Source organism: Ailuropoda melanoleuca, chromosome 12 (assembly GCF_002007445.2).
Source record: "Ailuropoda melanoleuca isolate Jingjing chromosome 12, ASM200744v2, whole genome shotgun sequence".
NCBI classification, from domain to species: domain Eukaryota; kingdom Metazoa; phylum Chordata; class Mammalia; order Carnivora; family Ursidae; genus Ailuropoda; species Ailuropoda melanoleuca.
In genome coordinates this window covers 63,710,569-63,728,421 of record NC_048229.1, presented here as the reverse complement: position 1 = coordinate 63,728,421, position 17,853 = coordinate 63,710,569, and the positions used below count along the sequence as shown (strand labels likewise).

The following is a 17,853-nucleotide window of genomic DNA, read 5'->3' as shown; positions in this document are numbered from 1 at the left end:
TTTGCCTGCTTCCTCAGTGAAGTTGTATCATCCTTGCCTGGGACGATTGTGTGGCTGAGGGTAGATGGTGCAGCTTCAATCTCTTTGTCTATACTCTGGGGAGCTAGGCCAGCACCCAAGCTGCCTTTAACCCCACAATTCTATCATTCTGAAATTGTGATCATGGCATGCTATTACGTCTTTTCACTTTTATCCCTATCTAGTTAATTTATAGATAGGAAACATACCATTGGAGGGCTTTAAAGTTTCTATTTTCCCTTCCCACCATCTGATCAAAGCACATATATACATATAATGTGCTTGAACTAGTGTGAATGAGAATGGCCTCTTAAAATAAACTGTGCAAAAGTAGTTTTGGTGGAGACTGAAATGGCAGTGACTGGAGTCTCATATTGCCAAAGAGACTGAGGGGCATTTCTTAGACTTTAGGGAGGAAAATTAATTTTTTTCTCTATAGTCCTAATCATAGATAACTGCTGAGCTAGCGAGAAAAGAGAACACTTTTTCAGAAGGGGAGTGTTTAAATGTAGAGACCTGGATTTCTTCAGTTGGCTTTTCACATTTCAGTTGTAAGTGGATCTTGCTGGAAGAGACCCTGTGGCTTGTAAGTTGGCCTTACTATAGTTTTTACCTGCAAATTTAAAGAAAGTTGGGTATCTTTTCCCAGCTTCTATACCCAGCATTTTTATACGTGGTAAATATAGCCATTAGGCTGACCTGGAAACCTCAGTTTTAACAGGGCCTCAGGTCCTATATGCTTGTAGTGGCCTGCTTCAGTTGACCACTGTCAGCAAGTATATGAATGTCTCCTTGTGGCCTCTTTATGGAATCCCTGAAAGCCGTCTCATGGCTAGAATGTAGCCAGATATTAGTATGGGTCAGGTGTGGTTTTGAAGAGGCCAAAAGTAGTTATAGGGCAGAAAATGATCAGCTCATTTTTTGTCTCCTGTCGATATTGGAGATGTGTTTCTGACCTGGATTTGGTCCATGACCCAGGTGTTAACCGGTTGTATAGCTTTCCTGTATGATCTAGTTCCAGCCTCACAGCATCTCTGGAAAGTGCCTGGAGCAGATGATAATGTATCTTTTTTTATTTGTTTATTTGCTTTTAGATTTTATTTATTTTATTTATTTTTTAAAGATTTATTTGTTTTAGAAGGAGGAGGGAGAGAGAGAGAGAGTGTGCGCGCACTCAAGGGTGGGGAGGGGTAGAGGGAGAGAGAGAAAATCCCTTTTTTAAAAAAGATCTTGTTTGGGCACCTGGGTGCTCAATCAGTTAAGCGTCCACCTTCAGCTCAGGTCTTGATCCCAGGGTCCTGGGATTGAGCCCTGCATCGAGCCCTGCATCAGGCTTCTTGCTCAGCGGGGAGCCTGCTTCTTCTTCTCCCTCTGCCTGCCTCTTCCCCTGCTCGTGCTCTCTGTCAAATAAATAAAATCTTTTAAAAAAAAGATTTTATTTATTTAGTTGAGAGAGAATACGACCTGGGTGGTGGGCAGAGGCAGAGGGAGAAGCAGAAGCCCAGTCCCTGCTGAGCAGGGAGCCCGCAGCAGGTCTCGATCCCAGGAACCCAAGATCATGACCTGAGTCTAAATCAAGAATCACCCACTCAACTGACTGAGCCGCCCAGGCACCCTGATAATGTATCTGTTTTGTGAGTGAGTCCTGAACCCCTAGGATGTTTGGTGACCTGCCCTGGCAGCACAGTTTTGGGTTTGCAGTGGAGTAGCCAACCTGTTAGATGCCCTTGCCTGGTCGCAGACATATGTGTCCATGCTGCTGCTGCCTTTCCCCATTGAGTTCATTCCCTGGGTAGAGTGAAGGAATGTCCAGTTGGATTCTTAGGGGATCACAGTGTTCTTAGGAGACAGAGCTACAAGGTGTTTAGTGCTGAGTGGGGCCAGAGAAATGTGGCAGTCTGTACAGGGTGTGATTTACTGAATCTGTAAACTTGTTTTTCTGTAGATTTGAGTACATTTGTAAAAGGTGTTTATGAACCCAGTTATCAATGTCATTTTCTAGAAAGGCCTTTGTTCTGATGATGCCTTTTGTATAAGAACATACTAATCTAGTCTAGTTAGAAAGTTTCATTTCAGGGGTTCATGGAGTATTTATTCATACCTACTATGTGCTAGGCTGGGTACAAAGAGAATAAAGGTAAAAACAGCACAGGCCAGCTTTGTCCTCAGGAAGCCTTTGGCCCCTGAACAGACAGTAGACTGAAATATTCTCTCCAAGAGGAGGCAGATTGTGGGTTTGGTTTTGAGGGATGAGTAGGAGTTTCTTAGCAGGTTGAGACCTGTTGCACCTAAAATGAATCTGGTTGGTAACTGGCTTGAAGTCAGGGTGCTGGGTGTTCTGGGCACTCCTTAAATATAAGAAAGAGCTAAAGAAGGAGGGCCTATGTTTGAGCTAAGAGCTTGGTACACACTGATGGGCTTCAGCTGCATTTTGCCGAGTCACCAGTGTTGGGAACCTCAGGAGTTGGGTCTGGTGGGGTGAGGAGACATCAGAGCCCAGGAGATAAGGGCATTTGGGTTGATCTTGTTAGAAAGCCAGTGAGGCCCTGAAGCTGAGGGTCCCTAGGGGAAGTGACTTGCTCAGGCAGAGTTTGTAGACCTGTGGGTGTCCCCAGCTCTTAGTGATGACACATGGAGGGTGTGGCTGGCCAGGCCAACAGATGCTCCAGTGTGACCCTCAAAATAGACTGTAACATCATCCCAGCAGCAGCAGCCTTCTGACATGTGATGGGTGGCTCTACCCAAGAACAGCAAGCCTGGGCTGGAGCACAGGATGGAGTTAAGGGGGGGCACTCTTCTCTGCAGCTGGTGTCCAGGCCCAGGCCCAGGCCCTGGCCGCAGCCAGCCTGCCTTTGCTTGAACTTGCAGCTGACTTCTTTGGCCAGGCGGCAAATCACTCATCATTAATTCTGTACACCACAGTGAGGCAGCCATTGTTTAGTCCCAGTGCCAGGCTGGGCCTCAGGAGCACAGGAGGCTCATCTAGAAAGGAGGCAGATATGCCTACACATAGAACCTTATAGGGTAGTGTCAAAAAGGCCACTCCATACTGTGCGCTATATGCAGGGGTGGCCCAGAGGTTGGGCTTCCTCCTGTACCTGAGAGTTTGGGGAAACCTTCATAGAAGAGGTGATGATGCTAAACCTGGAAGGATGAATTAGAGGGTTCTAGGTTTTCACTTTGTTGAGAAGCAGATGCTCCAGGCAGAAGGAGTAGTGTATAAAAAGATGAGGAATACAGAGCATGAGGTAGGCAAGGGCCAGATTGGAAATACCTTGTATGCTCCGGCCGAGGAGCATGGGCTTTATCCTGAGGGCAGTAGCAGTGTTTGAGGACTTTGAGAGTGGCTAGGGCAGAAGAGATTGCTGCTCTGGTTCTATCAGGCCTCTCAGGCTGAGAGCCCTGGCCAGTGTGGGCCAGTAGCTTTAGGTCCTATACTCCAGGCATGGTTTCCCAAAGCATATGTCTTCTCTCTCGGCTGGTCTTTCTCCTATATGGTAAGATACAGAGGAGGGATGTTGAAGACTGGTGGCCAGAGAGGCTTCCTGGGGTGAAAGAACTCAGTCTGTGCTTGGTCTTTGGTATTTGGTTTTTGCCGAGTCCCACCTAAAAGGCAACACTGTCCATAATTTTTCATGGAGACCCAGAGAGCCACTCACTCAGTCAAGATCTCACCTGCCATATTCCTAATCTGGAGAGCAACTTGAGCTCAGGCTCTCCAGCCTAGAGAGAGCATGTGTCTGGACACTCACCCTGTGTTCTCTCACTCCAGTCTATGTATTATGCAGTGCTTTTGAGAAGTAGGTGCTCATCTGTGGATCTGGGGAAGGTTTTGTCCTGCCTGCCCTGAGAAGTAGTTTCTGCCTTTGCCCAAGGCAGATACAGATGGTGGTTGTGCCTTGTTCTTCCTGACTGCCCTCCAGTTCTGATGGCATCATGGGCAGATGCTGAGCTGCGGTCTGCATCTCTCCCTGGTAACACATTGCACTGTTTCTGGAGACATGGAGTATTTAGACTCTGGAACATCTTGGAGTGTTTGTATTGCTTACCTGAGTTGGGGATTAAGGCCCAGGTCTAGCTGGGCTTACTGAGGTGTAGCTCTGATTCAGGGTGAGAGTACTGGGGTTCACATGATGTCCACTTTTCTGGAAGGACTTGTTCCTGCGCTGAACGCATCTGGGCTTCCCCGGGACCTCCCTGCTCACTGTGTGTCATTGACTAGGTTCCAAGCTGGGAGCTGAGAGTGGGGAATATGGCTTAGTCGAGCATCAGTCTCTGGAAAAATTCCTAGAATTCACTGCGTATCCCTTCTCCCCAATTCCTGCCCTCGTTTTTGTTTTTGTTTTTGTTTTTGTTTTTGTTTTCTGGAATGTTTGCTCTTTTCCCTAAATGGGTCACCCTGTAAGGGAGATTCTCTGTTAGAGGGGAAGCAGGAGCTCATTGGGATAGAGCTTAGGAGGATGGACTTAGTAGCTCTGCATGGCAAACATGGTGTGTCATCCTATTCTGGGGCCATTGGGAAAGAATCAGGGTTCCCAATGTGGGTCTCTGTGGTCAGGGGTCAAATTGGAAAGAAAGGACAGATCACTGGGAGAGGGGTAGATAACACCATGTCTAAATGCAAGGATGTCACTCTGCCTCTCCAAAAATTCTGCTCAAAATCCATATGAAATGTCTTTTTAGCTCCAGGGTCTTGGCGTTTTGTTGTAATTGAAATGTGAGGTCATGGCTCTATTGCTAGAAATAAGGCTGGGAAACTTGGTGATGGAACAGAACCCAGCTCTTCTGTCATGAAGGGGCCAGAAAGAACAGCTCTGAACTGTGTAGAGAAGTGGGGGAGGGGCTGGGTAAGTCTTTTGCACCCTGTTGTGCTCTCTTCCTCTCCTACCTCTTGGACCTTAGGGATGGCCTGGGATTCCAGGGAAGTTTATTTTAGGTTATGGGGATGGCAAGTGTCAAGGCTCAGAAACCTCATTTGCCTACTCAGCTTCTGTGGCACATGTTACTGATTGATAACAGTGTTCATCCTTATCCACACAGAGCCCTAGAAGTTTTCTTAATGTGCAGTGCTCCAGGCAGCTGCTATTTTTTGGTCAGAGGGGCGATAGAAGGAGGCAGTTGGAAGATAGAACGTGGAAGATGAGAACCAGTGGAGAGAAGATAGAAGCAGTTGTGCCCAGATGGTCTAAGCGCTCAGCTCGTCTCTTCTGGAGGACATTGCTGAGGTGGAGCTGAACCATAAGGAAAGAAGCAGAGGGGATGGTTTGCTGGGTAGAACTGGTTATAATCCAGTTTACAAAGCCATGTATCTGAAATTGATATGGACTGTTTTATAGAATGCTCCCTTTTATATGTGCCAGGNCCTTTTTTTGTGGTCCGGAGTTTTTTTTTTGTTTTTTTTTTTTTTTTTTTTTTTTTTTTTGCCAAAATGTGAATAATACATAGGATTTTTCAACACCTGACACAGTGTACATTTAAAAAATAGCAGAGAGACAGGGGCACCTGGATGGCTTAGCTGGTTGAGCATCTGACTCTTGGTGTTGGCTTGGGTCGTGATCCCGGGGTGATTGGATCAAGCCCCGGGACAGGCTCCGCACAGAGTCTGCTTGAGTTTCTCTCTCCTTCTCCCTCTGCCCTTCCCTCAACTTGTGCACAGGTGCGCACACTCTCAATCAGCCAATTAATGAAATATTAAAAAAAAAAAAGCAGAGGGACAGAGAGATGCAGGTTTAAACAAATGTAGTTTATTGCCATTATGTGTATCAGTTGAGGCTGTTGCAGAAAGCAGAAACCATTCCAGATATTTTAAGCAGAAAGGGGTTTAATACACGGAATTTGATGTTTTCAAACTCACTGGGACTTAGAGTTTCCAGGTAATGGTGGGCTGGGTTACTTAAATAAGATCCTCTGTTGAAAATAATGAAAGATGCTAAGTTACAAACCAGCAAACTCAAGGCCAGTTCCTGGATGAATACCTATAACTAGAAAGTTAAGGATAATGTCTGAGTAACTAAGGGCATTTGCTGTGTCCAAACTCATATTAAGCTTTCCTATTAAGCTGGGGGTACCAATAGCTATACCCTCTGGCTAAGGGCAGTATATTTGGTTTCTGAATGTGACAGGCTTCAGAAAGTCTTGGTACTTGAGATTCCCAAGATTCTTAGGGAAGAAGCCAGAACCTGGAGTGTATGAGTAACCTGCCTAGGGCCACCCATGGGGACTGTTCTGTCCCTTCCTGTCTTGTGGGCTCTGTGGGTGTTTTGATGGTGCTCCTCACAGTGAATGTATGAGGGTCTCCAGACCCACGTTCAGAACCACCTTTCTCCCTACAAGTACATTCTGACTCTAGGCCCTTTTACCTTCAGGCCTGTTCTTCCTTGGATGGTGCTGAGCTGGGTTCATTCATCTCTGTAATGGCCTGTCTCTCAGTGGGGGGCCTGCACAGATTTGGGCTCAGTGGGTAACTGGCATCCTCTGCCAAGCGGGGCTGTGGCTACTGGAGGAGCAGCTTATACACAGCAGCCAGTGTCCTGTGGTTTCAAGCAGGCCCGTCAGAGTATGAAATAAAATCCCTAGCACCAAACATTAGCCCTTATTTCAGACCTAAATGTCAGTTGCTGTTTTCCCTGAAATGTCTCCCAGGGACCATTTTGTTACCATGATCCAGAGATTTCCTCTGTTATGGAGGCTGTTGATTTCTTTATCTAGGGCAGGTTCTGATAGGAACAAGATTGCCAACCTGCTGAGCTGTGGCTAAGGTGTTAGATGTCAAGATGAAACTATCAGGTAAGATTTCAGTAGCTCCTTGGGGGTCTGGGGCAAGGGACAGGGGCACTGGTGACAGAGGATTGGCAGCAGATTGGTACCTTCCCTCAGCCCCCAAGAGCTATCTCAGCTCTGAGGCTGAGGAGCTTGTTTTTTTTTTTTTTTTCTCCTCTTTGTCACTTCCTACCAGAGCTCTGTGAGCCTGGAGACATTCAGTTGATGGAGCTTAAATTTAAAATGTTCAGGTCCCATGGTCATTGGTTCATATATCTTAAGCAGTATTTATTAAAAGTGCCTATGGGCTTGAGAGCCCATAAAATCCACTTCCTCTGTAAGAAGAAATTGATAGAAAATAAAAAGAGCTAGGTGTGTGTTCCTCACTCTTGTTATCTGCCATTTCCTTATAGTACTTCCTTCTTCTGGCCCTGACTTGAGGCCAGAATACTCTGATGCTTTCTACCACGCTTTGTGCCAAGACTTCCTTGTCTCATCTGGAAAAGCCAGATGAGGCTAATGCTGGCATGCAGGGCCCTGGGGGGTGTTCTTGGTAACTGTGTTGCATGCACACGCCCAGGTGTGTGTGTGTGTGTGTGTGTGTGGTGTGTGTATATATATATATATATATATATATATATGACATAAAATGTGTCATTTTAACCATTTTTAAGTGTACAATTAAGTGGTATTACATTCACAGTCTTATGCAATCATTACTACTATTTTCCAAAAACTTTTTCATCACCCCAAACAGAAACTCTGTACCCATTTTTTTTTTTTTAAAGATTTTATTATTTATTCGACAGAGATAGAGACAGCCAGCGAGAGAGGGAACACAAGCAGGGGGAGTGGGAGAGGAAGAAGCAGGCTCATACCAGAGGAGCCTGACGTGGGGCTCGATCCCATAACGCCAGGATCACGCCCTGAGCCGAAGGCAGACGCTTAACCGCTGTGCCACCCAGGCGCCCCGAAACTCTGTACCCATTAAGCAATAATTCCCTATTTCCCTCTCCTCTCAGCCCCTAGTAACCTTTCTGTTTCTATGAATTTGCCTCTTCTAGATATTTCGTATTAATGGAATCATACAATATTGTCTTTTTATGTCTTGTTTATTTCACTTAGCATAGTGTTTTCAAGGTTTATGTTGTGATCTGTGTCAGAACCATTCCTTTTTATGGCTGTATGTATATGCCACATTTTGTTTATCTGTTCATCTGTTGATGGACACTTGGGTTTTTTCCCCATCCATTGGCTATTGTTAATAATAGTGCATAGAGGGGCACCTGGGTGGCGCAGTCGTTAAGCGTCTGCCTTCGGCTCAGGGCGTGATCCAGGCATTCTGGTATCCTCCACTGGGAGCCTGCTTCTTCCTCTCCCACTCCCCCTGCTTGTGTTCCCTCTCTCGCTGGCTGTCTCTCTCTGTCTAATAAATAAATCTTTAATAAAATAATGGTGCATAGAAGCGAACATTGGCATAGAAGTATTAGCTTGAGTCCCTCTTTTTTTTTTTTTTTTTAAGATTTGTTTGTTTATTTTAGCGAGTGCACAAGCAGGGTAGGGGCAGAGGGGGAGGGAGAGGGAGAGAGGCAGACTCCCTGCTGAATGCTAAGCACAGAGCATGGAGTTCGACACAGGGCTCCATCTCACGATCCTAAGATCATGACCTGAGCTGAAATCGAGAGTCAGTTGCTTAACCCACTGAGCCACTCAGGTGCCCCTCGAGTCCCTTTTTATATATTTTGGATATTAAACCCTTATCAGATATATGATTTGCAAATATTTTCTCCCATTCTCTAGGTTATCTTTTTACTTTCTTGATAATGTTTTTTGATCCGCAAAAGTTTTAATTTTTTTTTAAATGAAAAAAAATTTTAGGGGTGCCTGGGTGGCTCAGTCGGTTAAGCAGCTGCCTTTGGCTTGGGTCATGATCCTGGGGTCCTGGGATCGAGACTCACATCAGGCTCTCTGCTCAGTGAGGCATCTGCTTTTCCCTCTTCTTCTGTGCTCTCTCTCTCAAATAAAATCTTAAAAAAAAATTTTTTTTAAAGTAGGCTCCACGCCTAATGTGGGGCTTGAACTCACAACCCTGAGATCAAGAGTTGTATGCTGTACCGACTGAGCCAGCCCGGCACCCTAAAATTTTAATTTTGATGAAATCCAGTTTATTTAATTTTTTTCTTTTGTTGCTTATGTTTTTGGTGTCTCATCTAAGAATCCATTGCCAAATCCAAGGTCATGAAGCTTTTCCCTGTTTTCTTCTAAGAATTTTATAGTTTTGGCTCTTATATTTAGATTGCTGATCCATTTTTTGTTAATTTTTATATATAGTATGAAGGAGGGGTTCGACTACATTCATCCACCCACATGTAGGAGTCCAGTTGTCCCAGCAACAGTTCTGTTTTTTTCCCCCAGAGAATGGGGGAGGGACGGAGGGAGAGAGAATCCCAAGCAGGCTCCCAGCCCAATGTGGAGCCCGAGGTGGGGCTCCATCCCACAACCCTGAGATCATCACTTGAGCCGAAATCAAGAGTCAGACGCTTAACTGACTGAGCCACCCAGGCGCCCCCTAGCACCAGTTGTTGAAGAGACGATTCTTTCCCTATTGAATGGACTCAGCACCCTTGTTGAAAGTAATTTGGCAATAGATATGGGTTTTGGTGTCTGAACTTTAAATTCTATTACATTTGTCTATTACATTTGTCTACTTGTCTACCTTATGCCAGTACCACAGTGTTTTGATTAACTAGTATTCTAGTAAGTTCTAAAATCAGGAAATGTGAATCCTTTAACTTTGTTCTTCCTTTTTCAAGATTGTTTTAGCTACTTGGGGTCCCTTGCATATCCACATGATTTTGAGGATTGACTTTTCCATTTCTGCAAAAAACACTGTGAAATTTTGGTAGGGATTGCATTGACTTTTTGGGTCAGTTTGGAGAGTATTCACAATACTCTCTGTCTTAACAATATTAAGTCTTCCAGTCCATGAGCATAAGATGTCTTTCCATTTATTTGTGTCTTCTTTAATTTCTTCTAGCAGTGTTTTATAGTTTTTACTGTAGAAGTCTTTTGCTTCCTTGGCTAAATTTATTCCTGAGTATTTTACTTGTTTGATGCTATATTATAAATGGAATTGTTTTTTTAATTTCCTTTTTAGATTGTTCAGTGTTAGTGTATAGAAATACAACTGCTTTGTGTGTATTGATCTTATATCCTGCAACTTTGCTGAATTCAGTTTTTAGCTCTAATGAGCTTTCTGTATACTGTTGGGGATTTTTTATAAGATCATGTCATCTGCAAATAGAGATAGTTTTACTTAACCTTTTCTTATTTGAATGCCTTTTATTTCTTTTTCTTGATTAATTGCTCTAGCTAGGACTTCCAGTGTGCAGTGTTGAATAGCAGTGGTGAAAGGTGGGGATACTTGTTTTATTCTAATCTTAGGGGAAAAGCTTTTAGACTCTCACCATTGGGTTTTCATAAATACCCTTTATCTTGTTGAGAAAGTTCTCTTTTATTCCTACCTTTCTGAGTGCTTGTATCATGAAGAAGTGTTGGATTTTGTTTTTTTTCTGCATCAATTGAGATGATTATATGAATGTGTTTTTCCTTAGTTCTATTAATGTGGTTTATTATATTGGTTGATTTTCTTAATGTTGAATCACCCACCCTTGCCTTCATGGGATAAATCCCACTTGGTCATGGGGTGTAATCCTTTTAATACGTTGTTGGATTTGGTTTGCTACAATGGTGAGGATTTTTGATTCTGTAAAGTATACTGGTTTGTAATTTCCTTTTCTTTTGATGTCTTTTTGGTCGCTTTTTGATTGCTGTTTCAGGGTCTACCCCATCTTGGGCTTGCATCTGGGTATAGCACATTTGTAACAGTACCCAGACATTATTCTGCCAAGAATTGAAGTCTCTAGGTCAAAGCAGGGAAGGATCTTAGAAGCCCTGTAGTCCAACCTCTCCCCTTCTGATAGGGAACTTGAGATGCAGGGTGAAATCTGAGACCCACAGTCCTGAATTAGGCTGGAGTGTCTAAAACCAGGCTTCAAGAGTCTGGGATGTTGTCTCTGGAGCCCTGCTGCAAAGTGTTCCTGTCACTTTCAAACTCTTAGGTACTTCTCTTCAGGAGGCAGGAAGGGAGGGTTAGACTTGTTGCCGAAGAGGTTCCCTGTGTAGTGTACAGTGCTCCTGGCTCTCTCTCAGGACTGGATGGGTGATAACAGCAAAGTGTGGTCTCCTGGCCCCATGCCTTGTTGTATGTCTCCGGAGGGTGTGAGACTCCAGAGGTCTGGTTTCTAAAGTCCTGTCCTCTGTTCACCACCAGACCTGTCTGGGTCATGGAAGAATCTCTAGTCAGTTGGAGCTGTGCTGAGCCAGTGTCACTGTGCTGAGCAGGAAGGAGGGTTTCCTGGGTGTGTGCTCTGGGTTGCACTTGAGACTCACCTGATACTATGTGAGCCAGAGCCCCGGCTCCTCTACTGAGCAGGGATTTTGACAATTTCCTCCTGTTTCTGAAAGTGTGCTCTTCCCATGCAGCCTCTGCCCTCCTGTCAAGACTTAGGGAAGTGGGTGTACTGAGGAGCTGACCATGAAAACCAGGTCCCCCACTGTGTCCCTCTGGCACTGAAATGTTGTCCTGGGACAATCCAGGGACAGTCTGATGGGTGAGAGCCAACAACCTCCTCAGCATATGGCCATCAACTGGCTCTGGGAAATGATTTTTCTGTGACTATCAAAGTAATTGTAGAAAATCTGGAAAACCAAAGAGAAAAAAGAAGAATCCAAGCTGACTGTGCTCACATCTCCGCGTGATTGCAGGGTTTCAGCAGACTGTTGCTTTTGTGGGAGAGTCAGCAGAGGCGGGTGGAGGGAAGCATGGGTCCCAGAAACCACCAGTCCATTTTCAAGTAGGTCATTTTCCAGGCCCCAGGTTACCCCCACTGCCTGCAGTGTATGGTGACAGCTTCATATGGTGCACCTTCCTGGCTGTGTGGTCAGCTGAGGGTCTTGCTATAGCTGCTGCTTATCCTCTGTCCTGCTCTCCGGCTCGGCCTGAGCTGTGCTCGCTTGCTGCCCTCTTCTCCGTGGAGCCCCACAGAGAGATGGAGTTGCTCTTCTCGCTCTAGCTTGTGTTGTGGTTTTGGCAGTGAAGTAGAAACTGAGAAGTTAGAAGCCAACTCATGGTCTCATTGCCATGAAGAACTTATCATCTGTTGTCTCTCTACACTTACTGGCTGTCTCACCTCTCTGACAAATGATGTTCTCCATTTTGCTGCCATATGGAAGAGAGGAGTATATCAGATGGGTTTACCCTACTTTCAGTCATGTTGTGGGGTAATAACTTTGCCCCCAAGCTCCTCAGATATATCCTGCTTGAAAAGAAAGCCTTAGTGGAGATGCTAAATATAGGGGAGCTAAGCTCTGTCTATTCCAGTTATCTGCTTAGGGAGTGAGAACCCCTATTGCCTCCCTCCCAGGTGACCAAGGTAGCTTGTATCTGTTAGTGTTTTAGCATTGTCTGACACATGACCGAGAAGGAAGCAAATGCTTACCTCTTTTTTCCTCGGCAATCCCCAGTAAACAGGCCTTTGTTTTTAGAAGTCCCAAGATCCAGGCCTTCAAAAATGGCCTATTTTACCTGATTCCAGTGGTAGAAAAGCCTCTAGTGCATGAACTAAAGCACAGTGGAGTTGTGCTGGGCCCACCAGCAGCCCTCCTGACACCATGTCCAGGATCCTGTTCAGTGGCTACCCTGAAGGCTCTCTGACAAGCTGACAGTTTCTGACAAGCTGATTTGGGCATAGGGTGAACTCAGTGGCAGGGGTGAGATTTGATTCTGGCCTTGTCTGGTACATTTGCTCTGGTGCAGGTATGTTTTTTCTTTGGCTGTTTGCACACAGTGTAAATGCTAGGGTCGGAGGAGAGCTGGAGAAAGGTTACTACTGACAGGCCAACCACTTGGGCTCCAAAGTTTGCAAGTGGATCTCAGAGAATTGCCCTTTCTATGGTGACTGGTTGTGCTGGGCTGTGTTTGGGACAGCTCCTCCCCCTTGCATAAGTTCACTGTGTTCTAAAGAGGACTTGGCTCAGGGGCACCTGGCTGGCTCAGTCAGTAGAGCATGCGACTCTCGACCTCAGGGTTGTAAGTTCGAGCCCCACGTTGGGTGGAGAGATTACTTAAAGACAGAGCCTTANGTAAAAAAAAAAAAAAAAAAAAAGCACTTGCCTCTTTTCTGTGCCTTGCCATCCCTGCTGCTTCTGTCCTTGTCCAGCCCTGTCATCTTCCACTGGGATGATTTGGTAGCCTCTAGTTTTGCCTCTTCAGTCAGTTTTACGAATATCAGTGGGTTTGATCAGCTGCACCCTTCTCTAAATCCTTTCTGCAGCTTCCTGTTACCTTCCAAGAAGTTCAGACTCCTTAAGCTCTCATGCAGGCTGTGCATGAATAGCCAGTTTCCTGTGCCAGCTTTGGCTCTTTTTAGGTCTGCCCAAGCTGTGACCCAGCCACACTAATTTCTCACGTTCCTTGACTATGGGGCTGCGTTCTTGCCACTCCGCCTCAGCACATTCTGTTGCTTCTGCATGGAATGTGCTCCTTTTTTTCCCCGTCACTGCTTACCAGGTTTTGGCTCAGCCTTCACTTCCTTTGGGAATCCTCGAGTCAGTGCACCCTGAGTCTTTGGCTTGCCCCTGACTTGCCACTGGAAACTGTCAGAGCGCAGGGACTGAATTCAGGCCCTTACCCTTGTGTCCCCAGCACCGTATTGGGCACAGAAGATCTTTATGGAGTGGGTGAATGATCTCAAGGACCTCTATAAAAAGAAACTTATCACACCTGTTTTTACTGAATTACTCAACTTTAGCAAGGACTCAGCAGCACCTAACAACCCATTCATTTTCAAATACCACCAGAGATCCACAGAGGAGAGGTAGTGTCATTGCTGCTTAGATGCAAAGATACTTCTGTATGTGTCCAGGAGAACATATGTGGGTTTGGGATTTTCATTATGCTCTTTCCTTATTGTTTTACCTCATTTTTGTCAGCCTATCAGAGAGCTGGGACCACATGAGTCTGAGACCTGGCAAAGCACTACACATGTCCTTTGTTGGTGATTGAGAGGAAACCTCAGGCCTCCTTAGATTTTTCATGAGTGGATGGAGAAATAGATTTCCTCTATGCCTGTAATGTCACTAGCTTCGTGAGTGTAGGTCATTTAATCTCACTGCTGAAGTCCAGTGTCTGCAAGAGGGGAGAATAGCACTGGGGGTGTTGTGGCTGAGTTCAGAGCTCACTTAACCTATCAGGTAGCTCTGTTTTGATTTCATACCAGCTAGAAGTTTAGGTTCCCTTGAACTGTGGCTGGGAAAGACCCTGTGATTTTGGCCATAAAGTTCACCAGACCATGAGTGGATGAACGCTAGGGGTTTGTAATGTTCATTATGTGCCCAGCACTGCTGTGGCTCTGTGTTTTTCCTTTGAGGGATGGGGGCTCCTTCCTATAACTCCTGCATCCTGAGGTAGACAACAGGCCTTGAATCAGTTCTGTTCATTGTGGCATAGGACATAGGGTTTGAGCCTGTAAACTTAGGCTCTGTCTCTTATGTTTGGATGATTTGGGGGATTGGTCTTTGGGGGATATCAGAACTGAATAAACACATATCCACATGCTGGGTTTTTGGCCAGAGATGATACCTCTGAAAGAAAGTGAAGGTATTGTCTCCCTGGATCCTAAATCCCCAAGCTTGAAGAGAGGAAGAGATTTTATGTAATAACAAATATAGCTGATGATAGTGAACTTGAACCTTTTTTGGGGAGGAGGGGCAGTTGCATTGATATGTATTCATTTATTTATTGTGGTAAAATATACATAACCTAAAATTTACCATTTGAATCATTCTTAAGTGTACAGTTCAGTGGCATTAAGTACATTCACATTGTTGTGCAACCATCACCACCATCCATCTCCAGAACTCTTTTCATCTTCCCAAACTGAAACTGTCTCCATTAAACAGTAACTCCTGATTCTCCCCCAGGCCCTGGCAAACACCATTTTACTTTCTGTCTTTATGAATTTGACTACCCTAGGTACCTTGTATAAGTGGAATCAAACCAAATTTGTCTTTTTTTTTTTTTAAGATTTTACTTATTTTGGCAGAGAGAGAGAGCACAAGCAGAGAGATCAGCAGGCAGAGGGAAAGGGAGAAGTAGGCCTCCTGCTGAGCAGGGAACCCCGATGTAGGGCTCCATTGCAGGACCTTGGGATCATGACCTGAGCCCAAGGCAGACGCTTAACCAACTGAGCCACCCAGGCGCCCCTTGCCTTTTTTTTTTGTTTTTTTTTTTTATAGAGAGAAAGAGAGTGAGTGTGAACATGACCAGGATGAGGGGCTGGCAGACTTCGCTGAGCGGGGACCCCCATGCTGGGCTCCATTCCAGGACTCTGAGATCATGACCTGAGCTGCAGTCAGATACTTTTTTCCCCCTGAGATTTTATTTATTTATTTGAGAGAGAGAATGAGAGAGAGAGAGAGAGCACAAGAGGGGGGAGGGTCAGCAGAAGAAGCAGTTTCCCTGCTGAGCAGGGAGCCCGATGTGGGGCTTGATCCTGGGATTCCAGGATCATGACCTGAGCCGAAGGCAGTCCCTTAACCAACTGAGCTGCCCAGGTGCCCTGAAATCAGACACTTAATCAACTGAGTCACCCAGGTGCCCCCAAAATTTGTCTTTTTGTGACTGACTTGTTTCCCTTAGTGTAATTTCTTCAGGGTTCATCCGTGTTGTAGTATATGTCAGAATTTCCTTCCTTTTTTTTTTTTTTAAAGTTGTATTTATTTAAGTAATCTTTACACCCAACATGGGGTTGAACTCACTACCCCAAGAGTTGCATGCTGTTCCAACTGAACTAGCCAGGCGCCCCATAATTTCTTCCTTTTTAAGGCTGAGTAATATTCCATTGTGTATATATGTCACATTCTATTTATCCACTCATCCATTCAGCAATAGACACTTGGATTGGTTTGCTTTCACCTTTTGGCTGTTGTGAACACTGCTGCTATGAATATGAATGTGCAAATATCTGTTCAGGTCCCTGTTTTCAATTCTTTTGGGTATATACCCGGAAGTGGAATTGCTGGATCATATGGTAATTCTTTGTTAAAAATTAGGCATTTTTAAAGCATAGTGTAATTTTTTAAAGATTTTATTTATTTATTTATTTGAGAGAGCGAGTACATGGACTGGGGGGAGGGGCAGAGGGAGAGGGAGAGAGAGAATCTCAGACAGACTCCACGATGAGCATGGAGCCTGTTGCAGGGCTTGATTCATGACCCCAAGATCATGACCTGAGTGGAAATCAAGAGTCGGGTGCTTAACCGACTGAGCCACCCAGGTACCCCAACATAATTTTAACTTTTTTTTTTTTTTAAGATTTTATTTATTTGACAGAGACACAGCGAGAGGGAACACAAGCAGGGGGAATGGGAGAGGGAGAAGCAGGCTTCCCGCTGAGCAGGGAGCCTGACGCGGTGCTTGATCCCAGGACCCTAGGATCATGACCTGAGCCGAAGGCAAATGCTCAATGACTGAGCCACCCAGGCACCCCTAGTTTTAACTCTTTAAACTTGGAATTACCATATTATTAACTGCCATACTCATTTCCACAGCTGCTGTACCATCAATGCACAAGGGTTCTGATCTTCACATCCTCACCAGCACTTGTTATTTTCTGTTTTCTATTGTTTGTTTGTTTGTCCTAAAGGGTATGAAGTTGTATCTGATTGTGGTTTTGAGCTACATTTCCTTAGTGATAGTGATGCTGAACATCTTTTCATGTGCTTATTAGCCATTTGTCTCTTCTTTGGAGAAATAACTATTCAGGTACTTGCCCATTTTTAATAGGTTTTCTGTTTGGTTTGGTTTTTGGTTGAGTTGTAAGAGTTCTTTGAATATCCTGGATATTAAACCCTTATCACATATATGCTTTGCAAATATTTTTTCCTATACCGTCGGTTGCTTTTCGCTGTGTTGATGGTGTCCTTTGAGATAGAAAAGTTTAAAATTTTGATGTAGCTTACTTTTTTCTTTTGTTGCCTGTGCTTTGGGTGTAATATCCAAGAAATCATTGCCATTTCCAATGTAAACCTTTTCTTCTATGTTTTCTTCTAGGAGTTTTACAGTTTTAGGTCTTTGTTTATTTGATCTGTTTTAAGTTAATTTTGCATATGGTGTATGGTAAGGGCCCAACTTCATTCTTCTGCATGTGGATATCCAGTTGTCCCAGCACCATTTGTTGAAAAGACTATCATTTTCCAATTGAATGGTCTTAGCATCTTTGTCAAAATCAGTTGACCAGATATGGGAGGGTATATTTCTGTGCTCTCTGTTGTGCTACTATAGTCTATATGTCTGTCTCTATGCCAGTACCAACACTGTTTTGATTATCACAGCTTTGTGGTAAGTTTTGAAATCAGGAAGTGTGAGTCCTCCAACTTTTTTTTGTCTTTTTCAAGATTGTTTTGGCTATTCATTGTCCCTTGAGATTCCATATGGATACCATTAAATCTCTGTATTGCACTGGGTAGTATTGGCATCATTACAATACTAAGTTTTCCAATTGTAAACATAGATGTCTTTCCATTTATTTGTGTCTTCTTTAGTTTCTTTCAGCAACATTTTAGAGTTTTTAGTGTACGAGTCTTTTGTCACCTTGGTCAAGTTTATTCCTAAATATTTTGTTCCTTTTTTTTTTTTTAAGATTTATTTATCTATTTTAGAGAGGGGGTGGGGAGTGGCCGAGGGAGAGAGAATCTCAAGCTGACTGATCACAGAACCCAATGCAGCACTAGATCTTATCCTGAGATCACAACCTGAGCTAAAACCAAGAGTTGGATGTCTAACTGACTGAGCCACCCAGGCACCCTGGTATTTTATTTTATTTTTTAAAAAGATTTTATTTATTTATTTGAGAGAGACAGAGTGCATGAGCACATCAGCGAGGGGGGTCAGAGGGAGAGAGAGAAGCCGACTCCCCACCAAGCAGGGAGCCTGACATGAGGCTCGATCCCAGG

At 44.5% G+C, this 17,853-nt stretch overlaps 1 protein-coding gene across 1 annotated transcript in view; it reads left to right on the top strand.

Annotated features, from left to right (window-relative positions):
* The window catches only part of RANBP10 (RAN binding protein 10), a 66,135-nt gene that overhangs the window by 2,144 nt on the left and 46,138 nt on the right, over positions 1-17,853 (top strand). The window lies entirely within an intron of this gene.